The sequence below is a fragment of the Acomys minous genome (assembly GCF_964271855.1).
Source record: "Acomys minous genome assembly, chromosome: 14".
Taxonomy (NCBI): domain Eukaryota; kingdom Metazoa; phylum Chordata; class Mammalia; order Rodentia; family Muridae; genus Acomys; species Acomys minous.
The window spans coordinates 3,332,326-3,350,044 of NC_140496.1; the positions used below are offsets into that span (position 1 = coordinate 3,332,326).

The 17,719-nt window shown below is 51.5% G+C and overlaps 2 long non-coding RNA genes across 3 annotated transcripts; one reads left to right on the forward strand and one right to left on the reverse strand.

Annotated features, from left to right (window-relative positions):
* Nucleotides 1–3,462: 3,462 nt before the first annotated feature.
* LOC311583247 lies at nucleotides 3,463–6,282 on the reverse strand. The gene is made up of 4 exons (XR_014774434.1): nucleotides 6,142–6,282; nucleotides 5,480–5,584; nucleotides 3,880–4,114; nucleotides 3,463–3,586 (listed from the first exon to the last, which is right to left on the reverse strand). It is a non-coding gene; the product is annotated as an uncharacterized lncRNA (long non-coding RNA).
* Nucleotides 3,524–15,979, forward strand: LOC311583246. 2 transcript variants are annotated; one of them, XR_014774432.1, is made up of 5 exons: nucleotides 3,524–3,621; nucleotides 4,588–4,710; nucleotides 10,646–11,019; nucleotides 12,830–13,025; nucleotides 14,663–15,979. It is a non-coding gene; the product is annotated as an uncharacterized lncRNA (long non-coding RNA). The 2 variants fall into 2 exon arrangements; XR_014774433.1 differs by lacking the exon at nucleotides 10,646–11,019.
* Nucleotides 15,980–17,719: the final 1,740 nt, after the last annotated feature.

A 17,719-nucleotide genomic window follows, 5' to 3' on the forward strand; every position in this document is an offset into this window, starting at 1 on the left:
TTTGTGTGTGGGTGTTTTGTCCACATGTATGTTGGTGCACCACAAGTGTGCAATATTTGTAGAAGCCAGACAAGGGTGTTGGATCAGCTGGACTTAAGAGTTATAGACGGTTGTAAGTCACCATGTAGGTGCTGGGAATCGAACCCCGGTCCTCTGCAAGAACAGCAAGTGCTTTTAACCACTAAAACACCTGCCTTCCCAGCCTCACGGAGTTTACTTTCTTACTCTCATAGTCTCATGTACCTGACCCGCCCTTCTCGCCTCACAGTGGGCAAGCAATGCCCGGGCCAGCCAGGAGTAGTGAATGCCAAGCTAGACCACACCCACTCGCTATCATCTGCATGCACTACCAGTGCTGCATGCCGCATCTGAGGCTGGGGGACCTCCATGCCTTCCCTCTCTGCAGCCCCAGCCCCGAGGCTCCATGCCTCCCCCTTCTACAGCCCTGGCCCCGAGGCTCCATGCCTCTCCCCTCTGCAGCCCTGGCCCTGCAAGTGTCCTCTTGATGGCTGTCCACCCTTTCTCAGCTGCCTCCACATCACCTGCCTGCTGGGCCCCTCTAAGGCCTGAGCCTTAGAGCTTTCCTTTTGTCTGGCTTTGCCTTTTCTGTTCTCATTATTTTCCTTCCAGGGCTTTGCTCTGGCCTGGACTAGAGTGTCTGTCTTCCCTCGGCTTTGGGAAGGCTCATTTCTAAGGCCTCCCCTGCGGTGCTTGCTGGTGCCTGTGGCTTGTCACTCTGTAGGCTCTGACTTTCTTTCCCCTCCTTTCTCTCTCTCTCAGCTGGAGTTTGGACATTCATCCTCCTCACCCTGGGTCTTTAGTCATGTGGCCACAGATCAATAGACTCTATTCTACAACAAAACATAAACTATTAAAAACAAATATAGCCAGGTGTGGTGGCCCACGCCTTTAATCCCAGCACTCAGGAGGCAGAGGCAGGCGGATCGCTATGAGTTCGAGGCCAGCCTGGTCTACACAGGGAGTCCAGGACAGCCAAAGCTACACAGAGAGACTCTGTCTTGAAAAATTAAAACAAAACAAAACAACAAAACCAAATATAGTCTGTGAATTCTCTAATTCCAACAAACAGTAAACACTTGCAAGCAAATTAAAAACATTTCACAAGCTGACATGTTTTTACCTCTAAGATTCAGAACTGGATTCCAAATCAAGCGACAGTTCTCCTTAGCTATGACACCAGCTACAAATAGATCACGCTCATCTGTCTCAGTTCTCTTATCTGAAACATGACAGACTGCACCTAGTCACTGCTGGCTAAGAGCTGTCACCCTTGTCCGCTTTTGTGACTGTTGTTTTCCACTGTGAAGACACTGCACCCTTCCTGCTGCCTGCCTGTGTGTTTCTTTCTTTTTGTTTTTTGTTTTTATTTTTTGAGACAGGGTCTCTATGTTAGCCTTGGCTGTCCTGGACTCCCTTTGTAGACCAGGCTGGCCTTGAACTCACAGCAATCTGCCTGCCTCTGCCTCTCAAGTGCTGGGATTAAAGGCGTGCGCCACCACGCCCGGCACCTGTGTGTTTCTTAATCTCTGTCTTGTCTATCTGTCTGTCTGTCTGTCCTGTTATCTGTCTCTTCTCTGTTTTTCACCGTGTCTCTTCCTGACTCTGTGTTGGTTTCATTTCTATCTTTTTTTTTTTTCATTTCTATCTTTAGACAGTGCAGTAAGTCAGCGGCTGCCATGCCTCTTGCTCACACCCCACTGTTGCCTTGTGTCTGCTGTCTGTGCCACCATCTTTCTTACAGCGCATCTACCATGCACTACGACGTTGTGAGCAGACAGCCAGGAGAAGCCCAGACAACGAGCCACTGTGTGCCCCACAGCCAAGAAAGCCCGAGATGTTTGGGCTTGCGGATGTTTTCTGACTCAGCTTTGTCAAACCCAGGAGGACACAGGCTTTGTCCCAGGGGCTTTGCTATCATGCTGGCCAACAATCCTGGACGGCATCTTCTGCCAGGTTCACCACCCACCTGACAGAGTGGAAACTGCCCTGTCATGCAGATGTTTTAGTCTCATCCCATACTTCCCCACATTACTCCCTTCTAACCACGGAGTGTCATGGCAGTTGCCGCACTGAGCTCTAGCAGGCTAGGTCATCTGACGGAGCTCAAGCCTTCCTGCCAGGTGCTGCGCTGCAGCAAAGACCGTTTTCTTTTTTCTTTCGAGACAGGGTCTCTCTGTGTAGCCTTGGCTGTCCTGGACTTGCTTTGTAGACCAGGCTGGCCTCGAACTCACAGTGATCCACCTGCCTCTGCCTCCCAAGTGCTGGGATTAAAGGCGTGCACCACCACGCCCAGCTGAAGACCGTTTTCTTAAAGATGCAGAAGTAGACCCAGACTCTCCCAGAAGCCTCAGTGCCATCCCAACTCATTTCCATCTGTAGGCTCTGGGCACAGGGCAGATGCCTCAGGTTCCGCCATGCCCAACCTCAGCTGTTCCCAGACTTGAAGGCACTGTGAGGTATGAGGCTGGGCCTTGGGGTGGTGTAGAGTCAGCCCTGAGAACAGGTGCTCTGCCACCCTGCTCCCTAAACACCACCCTCCCCCCACACTGTCTCCACTCTGACCTCTGTCCACTCCAAAGGTGACAGCAGCCACACACGTGCTGGCCATTTTACAGCTCCCACATGAGCATGAGCCTCCTGCGGCAGGCGCCTTGCCCTCCACTGCAGATCCTGCAGGACGCCACAGCAGTATACAGACAGACAGACAGGCAGACACTACGCTTTGAGTGTAAAGTGTCCCCCACAGGCTTGCATCTTTTAACACTTGGTCCCCAGATGGCAAACAGTATTTTTGTTTTGTTTTGTTTTTTTGGTTTTTGGAGACAGGGTTTCTCTGTGTAGCCTTGGCTGTCCTGGACTCACTTTGTAGACCAGGCTGGCCTCGAACTCACAGCGATCCGCCTGCCTCTGCTTCCTGAGTGCTGGGATTAAAGGTGTGCGCCACCACGCCCCGGCGGCAAACATTTTGAAAGGCTGTGAAACCTTCATGAACCGGAGGAAGTGGGCTGCTGGGGAGTTGTGGGAGTTTGGGGGCATTAGAGTTAGGTCAGGTGCCGCTCCAGACCCACCACAGAGTGAGCTCAAGGCAACCTGGGGTGAGAAGTGAGAGGAGGCTGAGGTAGCTCAGTAGTGGAGTGCCTGCCGAGGGTGTGGAGACCCTGGGCTCTAGCCCCAAAACCTAAAAAAGAAAAATTAAAAACTCTGGAGACTTGGGCTGGAGAGATGAGTCAGCGGTTAAGGGCACTGACTGCTTTTCCAGACTTCATGAGTTCAATTCCCAGCAACCACATGGTAGTTCACAACCATCTGTAATGTGATATGGTGCCCTCTTCTGGCTTGCAGGAGTACATGCAGGCATAGCACTGTATACATAATAATCAATAAATCTTATTTTAAAAAAAAAACCCTGGAGACTTAAGGTTTGTGTGTTTCTGTTATGTATTATGCACAAGTGGAGCTTCGGTCTGGAATATTGATAGTTTCTGTTTTTCCTTCTTCAAAGGATGCCTCGTCTGTCCATTTCTGGGCTCTTGGCCTCTCGTTCAAGGATGAAGCTTGTGCAAGCCTGAAGAGCAGGAAGGAGTCAAAGCGATTGTGCAGGTCAGAAAGAGATTCTTCACGAGGCAGCTGCTGGCAGGGTCCCTTCCCTCCCCATCGCTCCTCAGCCCCAGTGATGGCCAGCAGCCCTGGGCCTGTCTCCATGGTCACTGGCTTCCCTCCCTCTGCCCCTGCCTCCTGCCTCCTAGTGCTCTTTCTTTGTGAGGACACTGACCTCTGGCTTAAGTGCAGCTTAACTCATGCCTGCTTGGTGTTGAGTGACAGCCTCTGAGAAGCCTCTGAGGTCCCAGGTGGACTCACCTTTTGGGGTCCTGCTCCCCCAGCATCCATCCTCTCAGGTTCTTCTTCTGGAGACTCCAGAACCAGATCTAGAAATGCGCGAAGACCACGCTGGGCGAGCAGCTCGGCCCTCAAGGCTGGCCCCTCCTAGCCAGCATTCCGGAGCTCCCCGGTCAACAGGCTCTGGGCGCTCAGCCAGGCTCCTCTCCTCGGGGATTAACTTTGCTATGAATGATGAGCTCCAAACACTTGCACTCTGGTTAAGAGAAAGATCCGTGTGACTCAGCAACCCTGAGAGAAGGTTGTTAGGCCCAGGATCAGGCCTGCGTTCTGTAGAGGTTCCATCACTGCAGCAAGGATCAGGCCTGCGTTCTGTAGAGGTTCCCGCACTATAGCTGGGAACAGAAAACAGTCCCACTGCTTCCTCCCACCCAAGCCCTCCCCCCCCCCAACCCTTGCTGCTTGCATTTGATCTATGGTGAAGGCGGGCAGGGAAAGAATAGAATAGCCATGTTACCAAACACGTAGGAAACAGCCCTGTGTTCCATGAGTCTCGTGTTCCACACACACGTGTTATGGCATGAAGTGATGCCGAGAGGTGGTTCTGGGCAAACACTGGCAAACCTCACCCAGGGCAAGGGAAGGCTCGACCTCAGCGCATGTAGCTCTGGTGACCCTCATCTTACTGTGGCTCTGCCGGTGGCCCTGACTTTTCTTGTTCCTCTTTAGTTGCTGTCCAAGGACCCATCCCCATCCTAATGCCACGAGGGCTCAAGCCAATCTGCCATTGTCCCAGAGTACGCGCCAGTCTTGAAAAGAAGGTCCAAGACACACTGGGCCTCTGATGGTGAGGTGAGTGCTCACTGTCCACCCCCTCCCCCCCACTCACACTGAGCATTTTTAAATATAAAAAGTACTTATAAGACATAGCCAGGCACAAACAAGCCTTTGGCCTTGGGGACCAGAAAGGGAAAAGTATCTCCAAAACTGACGGAGGCAGAAGACAATCCCTCAGCTGTAAGCAGCATGACGTTCACTCCTCCAGCACACGAGATCCACATAAACAGATGAGCTGGACATGGTTGTTCGTCTACTCCTCGCTAGGCTAGCAGGGCTAGGGCAAGAACTCAGCTGACCACTTAGGGACATGGCCTGACTGCAGTAGCAGCTGCTGTGTGACTGGATTGCCTTCTCCCTGGCCTTGTGGGAGCTCAGAACCCTGTTCCCATGAGGGCCCAGGCTGAAGGTAAAGTGATGGTGCCCTCCGCATCCACAGTGTACGCGAGCAAGTGTCGGACTGAAATCCACCTCAAGGATGAGAAGCGAGTGATGACGTGAGCAGTTACTAGGACCCCCGCAGGTCCCTGAAGGCAGGCCCCTGAATCGCCTGCACACTAACAGCAGGAAGGATGGAGGAGCAGGGCAAAAAAGAGAAGAAATAAGAAAGAGCTCTGAGCAAATTTGGTATTTTTTAATTAAAAAAAAAAAAAAAAGGCATCCAGGTGTATGACCTTAGTCCCAGCACTTGGGAGGCAAAGGAAGGCAAATTTTTATGAGGCCAGCCTGGTCTAAAGCAAGTTCAAGACTAGGCTAGCCAAGGCTACACAGTGAGAAAACAAACCCAGGAACAGACTTCACCTGGACTTAGCTCAGATCCTTCAGACTTCTCCCTCCCAGAAGCCACGGCATTCCCAGTCAACTGTGGCAGAGTTTCCCTCCGGTTCTCCTGGAAAAGCCAAAAGGAATCAGAGAACAATTATGGCTTGTGACACCCAGACAGGATGGAACAGTACCAAGGGGACACAGTGCAGACCAAAGCACATCCCCCACCAATGCATTGAAGAACTCCCGCACAGGCTGCCAAGGCAGCACGACCTGCTGCAGCTCTGGGTCTGATGACCCCTCAGCCTCTCCAGGCTCTGAGCAAAATGTGTGCTGGCCTGTGGGGAGGCTCCAAGAGTCTGACGTGGTGCGTGGGGAAGGCCCACTCCTCGGTCGCTGGAAATGCCACTGGCTTTGACCTACAGCACAGGTTCTCCTGGGCGGCTCTGCTCACAAACCTGGAGTCCCTGTTACAGCGACACTTTTCAGTACGGATGGGACACACTCACTTGTCATATTCAAATGCACCCGGTTACTCTCCCTTGAGTGTCCCCTGCGTCCCCACTACAGAGAGCTGTACCCGAATATGACCAACAGGACTGTGTCTGCGTTAATATTTTAGAGGAAGACTTTCCCCAGGCCCAGAGTGTAGCTGGGAGGCACACACTCTCTTCCCCAGACCTTGGCCTTCCCAGAAGCTGAGTGCCGTCCAGAGGGAAGTTTGCAGAGGGAGCCGAAGTCACCCAGGGGCCAGGCAGGCAGATAGGATTCTGATTGGAGCATCCCCTACCCGGGCTCAGATGCAGACCTGTGCGGCTCATTATCTTTTCTTCTGGAGATAAACAAAACGGAAATGAAGCTTAAAAAAAAGAAAAACGCACAAGGTATTTGCTCGAGCAAATAACAAATCCAATTTAAACATTGCTCTTGCAATTCTTTTTCTACTTTATACAGTCGGATCTGACCTCAGGGACCATTTCTACCTGGGAGGGGCTGGGCTGCCTGGTCTCAGAGCCAAACATAGCTCTTAGTGATTTGCAAACGCGTGCAGTGCTGTTTGGGGAAGATGAGACAGCAGACTGGGGGAGGGGGTGGGGGGGCGTGGGGCGTGGGGGGGAGGGGGTGGGGGGCGTGGGGCGTGGGGGGGAGGGGGTGGGGGGGCGTGGGGCGTGGGGGGGAGGGGGTGGGGGGGCGTGGGGCGTGGGGGGGAGGGGGTGGGGGGGCGTGGGGCGTGGGGGGGAGGGGGTGGGGGGGCATGGGGCGTGGGGGGGAGGGGGTGGGGGGGCGTGGGGCGGGGACCATTGCCCTGTCCGCTTTATAGTCAGGGAGGATTTCTTCCTCTGATGTACTCTTTTCCACACCTGCCCTGGACTTGGCACACCTGTGATTTCCATTGTGAGTCTGTGAGTTCTCAAAATGTTTCTTTTCCACACTGAAATCCCTGGTCATCCGCAGAGCCATTTTTTTTTTTCCCCTCCTTCTTCCTAGGCTTGAATTCTTTATGTTTCAGGCGTCTTTAGCTTTTTCTTCACTCTCTAAACGTCTGCTTAGTTGTCTCCCTGTGGACACTTGATAAATATTATGGTTTATTTGGGGTGCCTGATTGTGGGAAAGCTATCCACCAAATGGCATTTTTAATCTTCTCTTCTTTTAACTTTAAGGAATCAACTGATTTCCTTATCTTCCACACGATTTGTTAGTTGAGTGTGAGCCAAGGACTGAATCGAGGGCCCCTTCCCTGAAAGCTCTTATCAGGCGAAGTTTACAGCTAGAGAGTAGACAGAGAGCAAGTGGCAGCGCCACTGCCCCTTGTAAGGCTTTTTCTAAATGATCTCATCCGGCAACCCTTTCCCCAAGGCCGCCAGAGGATGTGACTGCCTGTTAACTGTGCTGCTTCCACTTTTGGCCGGCCAGCAGCCTCAGTTCCTGTGCTCTTTCCTTCTGTACAATAGTTAAGTTTTTCCTTTTCCGTGCCCAGGAAAAGGGAATCTTAAAAAAAAAAAAAATTAATTGTGTGTGGATGTGCATATAGGTATGTCTGTGTGTGCTCAGGTACCTACAGAGGCCAGGATCGAGAGTCGACCCTTTGAGTGCTGGGACATGAGTGCATTGCTGAATGCTGTATGGAATGGGTCTGCGAGTCTGGCATGGAGGGTCGTCTTGATTGAGAGCTGATGTGGGCGGGGCCAGCCCACTGTGAAGCATCCCTAGGCAGGGGATTCTGGGTGGTATGAGCAAGCTGGCTGACTGCCTGAGTGAGCAAGCCAGAGACGGAGAGAGAGCCAGCCACCAGGCTCCCCAAAGGCTTCTGCTTCGGGATCCTGATTGAGTTCTTCCCTGATTTCTCTCAGGGACAGATTGTGACCTGAAAGTATACGCCAATAATAAAATTTAATAAATAAAAAAAGAAAGTATAAGCCAAATAAATAAACACACACACACACACAAATACATGCACATGCATGCACATTCACATATGCAGTCACACACAAACATACACACACACATACCCACACACATGCACGCACACACACATACACTCATATACCCACATACATACATGCACACAAACATGCACACACATACACACATACTCATACACACACACACACACACACACACACACACACACACACACACACACACGAGATTATATCTGAAGCAGTTCTAGCAGGCGGGAGCATGGCAGGCAGGCTCTTTCTTACTAAAAACTGTTAAATCACATCCCTAAAGCTGGCCCCCAAGGTCTATTCCCTTATTTGGCCACTTCCTGAGGATGACCACCAAGGTCCAGTTATCAAAGTATTGAGGTCCAGCCATCAAAGGCCCCATTTGGCTCACCTAATTAACATGCCAACTGAAATTAAACACCTCATCCTAACACGGGGTTTCCCCTTCTACTTTTATAAACTGTCATTTGTTTGTAGGCCACGTCTGTCTCCTCTCAATCTAAGGTCATCGCTCCCCCACCCCTCTCCCCCCTCCCTTCTTCCTTCCCCCCTCCCTCCTTCCCTTGCTCCCTCCTCCTCCCCCTCCCCCTCCCTTGTTCCCTCCCCCTCCCTTGTTCCCTCCCCCTTCCCCTTCCTTGTTCCCTCCTCCTCCCCCTTCCTTGTTCCCACCCCTTCCCCTTGCTCCCTTCCCCCTCCCTTGTTCCCTCCCCCTCCATTGTTCCCTCCTCCTCCCCCTCCCTTGTTCCCTTCCTCTGTCCCCCATCTTTGTCTCTTATCCCTGTCCTTTGTCTCTCTGGGACAAATGAATCTTTATGCTGAGACCTTGGTCTTGGGTATCTTGTGCTGACTTCGGGGTCCTTTCAGTATCCACTTTAGCTGTTTTATGTGAGTGAGGCTGGCCAGCTGGTATGTCTGTGCTCTGTGCGCGCCTGGTGCCTGTGGAGGCCAGAAGAGGGGGTCAGAAGCCCCGGATCTGTGAGCCACCGTGTGGTCCTGGGAGCTGAACCCTTGTCGTCTTAGCTGCTGAGCCATCTCTCCCCGCCCCTCGGTCAAACTGTTCTTACCACAACAACAGGAAGAACAGCGCTAGGACAGGGTGGCTGAGAAACAGCTGAGGTGCCCATGTACCCACTGTATCATCCACGTGTCTTGTGGTTAAAGGACAGAGGAAGAAAGCGCTCTTAATTATTTATTATAATGGTCCCTATTGTTTATTACTTTACATATTTTATGCCTGACAAATATGTGGTCTGAAATTCTCCCCCACAAATCAAAGATGGCCTGTGTGGATTTGTGGAGTTCAAGTTTTTGTTCCCACAGGAGCCCGTGGGCATGTGGCGCGTCTCTGCGGGTTTCCTCTGTGGAGGCTGCTGCGCGATGCTCGTCCACGTGTGGGGACTGGGCCTGAGGACCAGGCGATGCTCGTCCACGTGTGGGGACTGGGCCTGAGGACCAGGCGATGCTCGTCCACATGTGGGGACTGGCCTGAGGACCAGGCGATGCTCGTCCACGTGTGGGGACTGGCCTGAGGACCAGGATGCAGGAGGGCAAAGACATCTCAGCAATTTAGAAGCAGCAGTGAAGCCAGGGGTGTAGACTTCTCAGCTATGAGACACATCTCCTGGCCCCAAGACAGAAAGCCTGAAACAGTCTCCTTACTGCCCTCCCCCGGCCCCAAGTACCGGAGGCCCAGGAGGAGAGTGGCCGGCTCTATTGTGGAGCTCAGAGGAGCCCAGGGTATGTTCCTGTCAGGCACAGTGCGGCGACCAGGCAGCTGGGTCTGTGAGCTTCGTAGGGACGTTCTTGCTTGAACCCTCCTTCAAGATGCATCTGAGTTGCTACCCACAGCTTCTGTCTGAGGGGTCCCTGGGGCAATGGAGACCTCTCATCCCTTTGTTTGCTAGCTCAGTGACGAAAGAGTTGGGGTGAGTGAGTCAGACGTGGGCATGAGTTGTCACACATAGATCACTGTGTTTACACCCAAAAGCAATCGAAAGAAAAAAAAACTGTCGTATCTCTCCACAAGGTGATGAGTAATCCACTTCCTGCGACGTGTTTTAGCTAAAAAGCAATAACTCTTCATTAGGAAGCTGCCCAAGGGTGCTGAGCTGCCATGGTAACAGCCTTTCACACCGACAGACGTGTATGATCCCCTTAGGTATCTGTTCATCTGCTACCTTTCCGGAACATTCAGTATTCGGACTGGAACATAGATGTACGACAGACATTTGTTTACAAGGATGAGTATGTCTGTGGCTATGGCTGAGTAACTGAAAAGGGCAATTTATTAACTTGTATGGGGGAAGAGATGTGTTTTGGCACTTGGTTCTGGAGACTAGCAAGTCTGAGAGGATGAGGTTGACGTCTACTCTGCTCAGGCAAGATCTATCATGACGCAGCAAAAGATGTCACGTGGTGATACACAGCAAGCCAACCAGAGGAAGTGGGGGTCCTAACCAAGCTAGTCCTGAGACGACCTGTCACTTGGTTTACACCAGAATAAAAGAGACTGTGTTTTAGTCTTCACCTCTCAGCACTGCAGCCCTGGGGACCAGGCTTCTAAGGCTTAAAGGTTGGGGACTATATGGTAGGGTGCATATTACTCTAATATACATGTGTGTGTAATATATGTATATTTTATACATATAATACATATTGTGTAATACATGTGTATATGTGCATGTATATATGCAATACAATAACACTGTATGATGTAATGTATATGTTTTCTGTAGGCGGGGCAGGACTCTTGCCATCTTGAAGTAGAGGAGCTGAACTCACCTACAAAGACCCTCATGAGATCTGCCCTGTTAACTTTCCTGCATGGAGGACCAGGAAGAATTCACTAGGCTTAGGAGACACAGGTCCCTCCTCTCCCGAAGATGTCAATCACTATTACGCATTAGATAAACAGTTGACTGGGCTGGGACTCTATGGCGGTGTGGCTGCCTCTACGTAGCCCTTGCTCCTGTAAACAATCTCCACGAACTCAGCATTCAGTTCACTCCTTGAATGAACACTTCTCTTTGGCTTGTTGATGTCCTCTCTACCTGGCATGAACTGACGTCATATGTCCCCCCAGGAAAGTCCCATAACAAACACACATAGGGTGGGTGGGTGGGTGGTCCGCAGCAAGCCGGCTGCCCTCAGATGCCTTCTCCAGCAGGAGGCATCACAAAAGCCTGATCAAAGCTCCTCAGTAACTCTGGCTCCATGCCCAAGGAGCCAACAGGTGCAGGTTCCTCTGACTCAAAATGGAAAGGAATTCCAAAGATGTGGCCGCTCCCACCCTGATGAGCCCTAATGGGAAGGCAGGCAGCTGCAGGCACAGCTGAGCACTAGCTCACCTGTACCACAGAGTCCTGTGCCACCCAGTGAAGGGAGCAGGCCAGGGACGTTGGTATGGAGGTCGCCAGGCTCAGGCACGAGGAGAGTGGTTTCCACAGGTTGTGGTTCAATGCAGAGGGGCATTTCCTGCGGGTCAAGAGAGCGAAGGTTGGATTTAAGAGTTAAGGGACAGCCCCAGGAAGGCAAGGATATAGACAAGAGGGTAAGATGTCCAAAGCTTCCTTCTCCTCACTGAGGCCTCCATGAGCCAACTCTGTGAAACAAACTATTGTAACCTCTTGCAGCAACAGCGTCCTTTCTGTAGCAGTCAGGCTATCATAAACACCGGTCAGGACAGAAAATCACTGATCTATAGATTTTAATCAGCACAATCAGTGGTCCTCAGGACTCAGGAAGATGGCTGTCTGTGTTACAAGGTGTCAGCCTAAATCTCGTGCTGAGAGTCCCTTTGAAACCCCAGTCCAGGGTGTTCTGGTCACTAATGTTCACTAGGTCTTGCCCCATGGGCTCCTCTGCCATCCGGTTCTTTCGCGTGTGTCACCACACCCAGCTACAGCCTTGTTTTAAGGTCTGAGTGTCAGACCGTTTCTGTCAACAGCCACGTAGTGTTTACTGCGTGAGTGTGACAATCTCAGTCCATGCTCAGAGCTCACGCACAGCCAGACTCAGCAGCCCGCACTTGCAAGTCCTGCGCTCCCATGGCAGGTTGGAATGCTGAGGTAACTCTCTGGCTTCTCTGGGGTGGTGCATGTAATGGTGACCATCCTGCCCCAACACAGCAGAAAGCAAGGCCTGACACCCAAAGCTGTCCTCTAACCCCACACTCTGGGGCGCACACACACACACACACACACACACACACACACACATACACACACACTCATCATCACCCACACACATGACCACCCACATGCACACATCATATATCAACATACACGTGCATGACACCATCCATCCATGTGTGCATATACACAATAAAAGAGTAAGAGAAAAAGGACCATTCCCACCTCAGTGGACCCCAGAGGGGACTCTGCTGTTGTCTAAGCTGCATATTCAGATGGGCTCTGGTTCACGGAGCACTGGCCTACGGTTTCCAGACAGGCAGTTCTGGGGACGCTTTACGACGTAGTTCCCTCCCTGCGGCACAGCCCAGGTAAGTCTGGTTTGACTCCGTGTTTACACTGAAGCTCACAGATGTTCTTGTTTGTCAGATAAAAGTCTATCATGAACATGTTAAGTGTAGCTCCTGTGTGAGGTCCTGGGATCCAAAGTGGGATCGAGGGATCGTCCTGCCCTCCGTGAGCTTGTGTTTAAGTCAGGAGAAGCAGACATTGAGTGAGTAGGTGGCAGATACAGCAGTTGACTCCTGACAGTGTTGTGTGTGGTGAAGGGGGTGATGAGGGCGAGTCCTGAAGTGCCTGAGGAGAGGTCCAAGGAGACAGACGTCGGGGAGACTGTCCTCAGAGACAGTGCAACAGAGCCTGTGGAGCCAGCAGCTCTAAACACAGCTGAGCAAGATGTTTCTACAAACGAGAGAGCGGGCTTTGAGGTGGGATGGTTTCATTTTCCAGGGACTGACAGCTACACCACTGAGCGAGGCATGATTTCTCACTGTACGGCCCATGGGCAAAGCTGTAGCATGAGCTTCTTCTCTGTGCAACGACAGGACGCTGGACAGGAAGAAGAGAGATCTTATCTGCTTGTAAAGAAGACTTGACCTTCAGGCTCCCCTCAGCAATGTCAGAAGTCCTGACGGCAGATGCCAAGGTCAGTGTTAGTACTATAAGACCCTCTGCCTGTGGCTCAGTGTGCTGAAAATAAGCTTGACTCTCTAAACTTAAATGCAACAAAAAGTTGTGCCCCAACCTCCCTTTCTTTCCTTTTTATTTCTCTCTCTCTCTCTCTCTCTCTCTCTCTCTCTCTCTCTCTCTCTCTTCTAATGCTGCAATTCTGATCATGGCGTGCTTTTTAATTAAGATAGTATATCAAACATGAAAAGACATTGGGTCAAATGGGCAAGCCGTCTTCACTGGAACTGATGCAACTGCAGCCATTTGGCTATTCTGTGTTTGTTATTAAGCCTGCAGGGAAAGTGGGCAGTCCAGGTCATCAGACCAGACAGAAAGGGAAGAGCCAGTATGACTTGAGTCTAATTTGGATTAGGGTTGGCTGAGAGTTCTGTAGGTCAGCTGGTCCTAGGTCATCAGAGAACAGAAAACAGAATAGTTATATTTCATATTTAAGCCTATCCACGCATGTCCACGGGGGATAGAGCTGTGTGGGTGTCAAGGCTGTTTCATCCTTAAGACCAGTTGGAAATCTGCTGCAGCAAGTGCCATAGCTTCATGCTTCGGTTCCATGACGCCCACCATAGGCGGCTGCGCTAACGGACTCCAGCAACCGCCTCATTAGACGGCCTCAACTCTGGAAGGCAGGGCCTGTCATGCTAAGCACGGCTTCATTTCCTGTCCCTGCTAGCTCCTGCTCTCAGGGAAGTCTGCTAATGCTCAGTGACTTACGCCTGTCTGAATTCTGCCTTTGGGATACCATAGAAGGACAGGAAGATAAAGGAAGAAAGTGCTTATTCACCTGTTAACTTCCACTATGGAGGACTCTCAAACAACTCTTTTGGGTAAGAGCCTGACTCCAGTGTACAGGTGAGAGGGACGTCACCGGACCTAGTGTTCTATCTGCCACAAAGAGTTCCAGGAAAAGTATTCAGGCTTCCTTGACCCCTGACTCCTCTACCCAGTGGGCATGAAGGCCACACACACAGGGAAACAGGCATGCAGGACACACACACAGGGAAACAGGCATGCAGGACACACACACAGGGAAACAGGCACGCAGGACACACACACAGGGAAACAGGCACGCAGGACACACACACACACAGGGAAACAGGCATGCAGGACACACACACACAGGGAAACAGGTATGAAGGCCACACACACACAGGGAAACGAGCATACAGGACACACAAACACAGGGAAACAGGCATGCAGGACACACACACAAGGAAACAGGCACGCAGGACACACACACAAGGAAACAGGCACGCAGGACACACACACAGGGAAACAGGCACGCAGGACACACACACAGGGAAACAGGCACGCAGGACACACACACAGGGAAACAGACACGCAGGACACACACACAGGGAAACAGGCACGCAGGACACACACACAGGGAAACAGGCACGCAGGACACACACACAGGGAAATAGGCACGCAGGACACACACACAGGGAAACGGGCATGCAGGACACACACACAGGGAAACAGGCATGCAGGACACACAGGGCATTTTGAAAGTCACGCTCTGCAAACCACTGCAAGAGAATACTCAGGTTTGCAAAGCTGCCTGACCCCGTGTTACCTACTTTTGTGTCCCTGTGACAGGAACAACTGAAGAGAGGAACCTGCTGTCTGAGCTCAGGGTCTCAGCCAGTGCCAGTGGGGAGCACAGCAGAGGGAGCACATGGTGTCCTCACGCCGTGGTGGACTGTGCATAGAGAGTACCTGGGATGAGCGGCTGGCTAGGACTTTTCAAAGGCCTGCCCTCGGTGCCCTGCGTTCATCACCTCGGTCCCGGCCCCACAACCAGGATATGCAGCAAGAGTTAACTTTATTTTCAAAATGTTTCCCTGTGATGTCACTTCACGATTGAAGTTGCTGACTTTGTTTTCAGGACAGGCTTTCATGTGGCCCAGGCTGGCTTTTGACTTGCTAGGTAGCCAAAGCTGGCCTTGAACCCCTGAGTGTTGGAGTCACGGGTGTGCACTCAGCTGGATTGATAGCAATTGTGTATGAAAACCAAATTGCAAAGTTCCTTGAAATCTAACATGAAGCTCCTGGCAGCCCGTGGAACCTCCCTGCATGTAGGAGAGGCCCACCCCTGCCTCAGGAGGCGCGTGGGTCCTTCCCTGCCCTCCTCCTGCCCGCATGAAGCCAATGACCAGAATCCTCTCCCCTCTCAGCCCGTATTTCCTGAAGTACTTCCTGTTTGCAATGGTTTGAACCCCAGGACCCAGCTCTGAGTCTGGCTTCTGTGCTATGGTGACACCCAGACTGTCACAGAGAAGCTCCTTAGGATGTGGAATTCTGGGACAACCCTGCAGTCCTGCCTCTGGGAACCACATGGGCAGTGTGAGCACAGGGTTATAAATTTTATAACACCCATGAATTCTGGAGGAGCGACGTTTCGGAGATGGTTAAACAAGACCCCAAATTCCCTCAAGGACTATTTTTAAGGCTATCAATCTCCGTATCGGTTGCAATTTACAGCCCTAATAGCTATTCTTTGCCTGCGTATGAGCCCATAAATAAAGCCAGCAGTGAGAAGCAGGTGTCTAAACGGAATGGGAGCAGCGCCCACGCTGTCCACCGCCGATGACTCAGCTCTTCCTCACTGCCTGTCACTGTAAGATCCTAGCCTCTCTACACTTTGTAGACTGTGCTTTGCAAAACTGACAGCTTTCCAAAAGCTACGGGAAGGACTCCCCCTGATGGAAGAGGAGTGACTCCAGGCACTCTGAACCGCCAGAAGCCTCAGCCCCCCAGAGCATGTCTGGAGCCCCTGAGGAGGTTTTTGTACCGCAGCTAAAGAAACACAAACATTGCAGTGTGTCCTTCCTAGCATCCGGTTTTCCTCACATCACAGTTTATCAGTACGTTCAGGGGCTCAGATAACGGATGGAGATTTCTGCATCACAGGCCAAGTCGAGGGGGCAGCTCCCCCCATCCCACCCCCGCAGTGTTTGCTCACCAGGCCAGACTGTCTCCCGCTTCTCTGCAGGAAGCACAAGTGTAATGTGACAAGTTCGAATGTGAGTCTGTATGAGCCCATCCTTTCTGTTCAGATTGTTTGTTTGTTTGTTCCTTCATTTTATCTCACTACACAGCTATGGACCCCAAAACGTAGCTCTCTCTTCAGGAAGAGTAAGAGACAGGTAAAAACTGAGCCAAATATGGGTGACTGTCCTGGCTTGCTTTCTGCTGCTGTGGTTAACAGTGTAACCAAAAGTTACTTGGGTAAGGCAAAGGCTTGTTTGGTTTACAGATAATAAAGTCCACCATCAAAGGCAGTCAAGGCCGGAACCTGCTTAGCCGTCCACGTGGAACACAGTCCAGGAAAACTTGAGATTCTGGTCACCTCAATGTGGAAAGTGTGAGGAAGTTACAGAGCAAAACAAAGTTGTAAGTCAAGGCAGTTTTAAAAATACATTAGTGCCAGGTGGTGGGGGCCCACACCTTTAATCTCAGCACTCAGAAGGCGGAGGCAGGTGGATCGCTGTCTGGTCTACACAGCAAGTCCAGGACAGCCAAGGCTACAACAGAGAAACCCTGTCTCGGAAAAAAAAAGAAAAAGGAAAAAATAAAATTAAGATGTGTTAGTGAAAACATCAGGTAGGCTGGTTATAGACCGAGGACGAGATGCTGCCTGAGGGCGGGCGTCCTAGCTTTCAGGTTGGTGGAAGCCGGTAGGTCCCCAAAGGCTTAACCTGACAGCCTAGACACAGACGCACGGAAGGTGAGGGGAGAGAGCGAAAAGCCAGACTGATTACCCTTTTCTGTGCTGCAAATTGACTAAAATGAAATACGGCCCCTTGTAAAATAAGAGTCGTGCAGGAATCCGGTAGGCGAGGCCTCGGTGCCGCCGCCGTCCGCGGCCGCGCATGCGCTCTTTCATGAGCGAGCGACTATCGCTTCCCCAGAAATCTCATTAAGGTTGCTAAGGAAAGATGCCAATCTTGGCATCGCGCTCGCACTATAAGCTCCTCTTTTTCCTCCCTCTTCGTAACGAATCACCTCTATAAACGCGTAGCTCGTGCTGCAGTGCATACAGCGACGCCACGTGTGGCTACTTAAGATGAAATTAAATAATAAATTATTCATTATTGAATTAGAGTTAGCTAAAATGAAGTACCGAGCTTCTCAAAGAAAGCAGTTTCAGTGCTCCGTGTTCTCGTGCCCGGCAAATACCACAGGCTCTCTTCAGAACACGGGCCAAGTTCCAGGGGGACAAACACGTTCGTTTGTTTTGAGACAGTGTCATTGTACAGCCCGGGCTGACTTTAAGCTCCCAATCCTCCTGCCTCAGCGTCCCAGGTGTTGGGGCTACAAGCATGTGCTACAAGCCCCCCACCCCCCCCGCAGCTGACAGCATGCAACAAAATGTTCCCTTTCCTCACCCTCCTTGGCTCCTAGATCTTAACTGTGAGAAATCAGAGCTGCGCCCCTGCCTGCATTCGGTGGTCCACGTGGGAGGCAGGCTGGTTAACAATCTGGACCGGCGCCCACTCCCATTATAGTTAAGGACTCGTCTCTCCCTGCGAGGGTCCTTGAGAATCATCCACAGAAGTGGTTTTTGAGATGCTTTCAAACATCAGAGGGAGAGGTATCCAAACAGGAGCGGGCTGGGGAGTGTCAATTAGTTCCTCACTGGATCTTCCTCCT